Below are 2,064 nucleotides of genomic sequence, written 5' to 3'. Positions count from 1 at the left end.
TCTATATTTATGGATATATGCGTGCGTGCATGTATATAGATATATATGTATGTTTTTATTTATATATATGTATGTATATATGTGTATATATTTATACATATACGTGTGCGTGTGTATGTATGTGACTGCGTATGTGCCTGTATATATAGTTTAAATATGCATACATTTATACATACAAATGCACACACATATTTGTTTATATATATCCCTACGTTCACATACACATGCATACGTGTAAGTGAGTATTTTTGTAAGTATTAAATTATTTAATAGCAAATGTTTATATATGGAAGCGTGCTTTAAACGTTAAACGCTTTATGGCAAATCTTTATTGTTGACGAATATTTTTTGGTCACCTTTGATGTAGTCAATTTCAGTTTTGGTGACATTTGTCTATTCCCCATTAAAAGTTATCACTTCACAGGTTGGCGTATTATATAACTAAAACAATAAAATGAGGAAATAATGTTTTGAAACCTTTATATACATACGTACGTACAGATACAAAATGTCAATAGAGACATATATAAAGACATATATAAAGATATATATATATATATATAAGTGCATATATACATATATATATATATTTATATATATGCGCACATACAGATAATAGATATATGCACTTGTATATATATGTAGTTATATATATTCATCTAAATACCCTTTAGGTTAAGATATTAAAATTTATCAATACGTTCGATATCGTGATCACTAAAATTGTTATTATTATTATTATTATCATCATCATCATCAATGTCATCATCATCATCATCATCATCAGTGTGACCAACATCGTTATATTTCATCTTGCGCATTTATCCATTTTTGTCTTTATTAGAAACAATTAATATTCTTACGACCATAGTAATAACATCAATGCCTACTACTACTACTACTACTGATATTATTATTATCATTAGTAGCAGTAGTTTTAATTTTGTAGCCAATAATATTGATTTTCTAATTGTTTTCATTATTATTAAAATCATTGTGAAGTTGAGTTCAAAAGATCAATGGTGTTCAAGTCTATATTATCGAGAGACAAAATATAATAATCCTTGAAAACGCGCTGAGTCGAAGTTGTAGAATTCCTCGACCTCATTACACATACATTCATACGTTCATACATACATCCATACCTATCTGTCACTATATATACATATACACTATACACACACATATGCATTCATGTGTGTGTATATATATATATATATATATATATATATATATATATATACTTACATACTTACATATATATGATCCCGGCCTTCTGACTGACTTTGGAGTATCTGATTCCTGGAATTCTTGTACATTCTGGATTACTGTTCTTGTTCATTCGGATTACGCCACTCTACACCTAGATTGGCAGTCATTAGAATTTGGCCGTGACTCTTCCAGATTATTTCGTCCTCCTCCTACCTCTCTACTGTTCTACTTCCACTTTCCTCCAATTTTCTCTTTCTCTTTTCCTTTTTGTCGATATCAATAAAGACCTTTTTCTTCACCCATTCACTTCGGGTCATTTCAATATGTTAGCGCGTGTCTATCGTTTGCGATTTTCTTTCGCCGTCTTCCCTTCTTTGGACTTTTCTTGTCTATATTTCTGATGAAGAGCTCCGCTCGCAACGTCAAATCCTCTTAATTTTCTTTCCTTTCATGAGCGTCCAATAACACAGTACTTGTACCACTTCCGCGCGTTGTCGTTTTTTCTTGCTTTTTCTTGTTTGGATTGAATATATATATATATATATATAATATAGATATGCAGGGCAGGGAATCGTCAATTAGTAATAAAATTAATAATTAACAATTTTGCCGGGTAGCTCAGTATGAAAAAACCTTTTTCGGTAAAAAACATTTATAATCATAAATATATAGGGATTGACAGTAACCTGCTTCTCCAACATACTGAGAATTCAGAAATAGCAGTCAAAGAACTACTGATTTCAAAACTACAAATTATTACTCTAGATTGATAGCGATATTTTTGATACACACAGAACAAAAAACAGTAGAGAAGAGTAAAAAAACACTTGCCTTTAGTTAATTTAGTACGAT

Source organism: Octopus bimaculoides, chromosome 27 (assembly GCF_001194135.2).
Source record: "Octopus bimaculoides isolate UCB-OBI-ISO-001 chromosome 27, ASM119413v2, whole genome shotgun sequence".
NCBI classification, from domain to species: domain Eukaryota; kingdom Metazoa; phylum Mollusca; class Cephalopoda; order Octopoda; family Octopodidae; genus Octopus; species Octopus bimaculoides.
Note: the sequence above shows the minus strand (reverse complement) of the source record.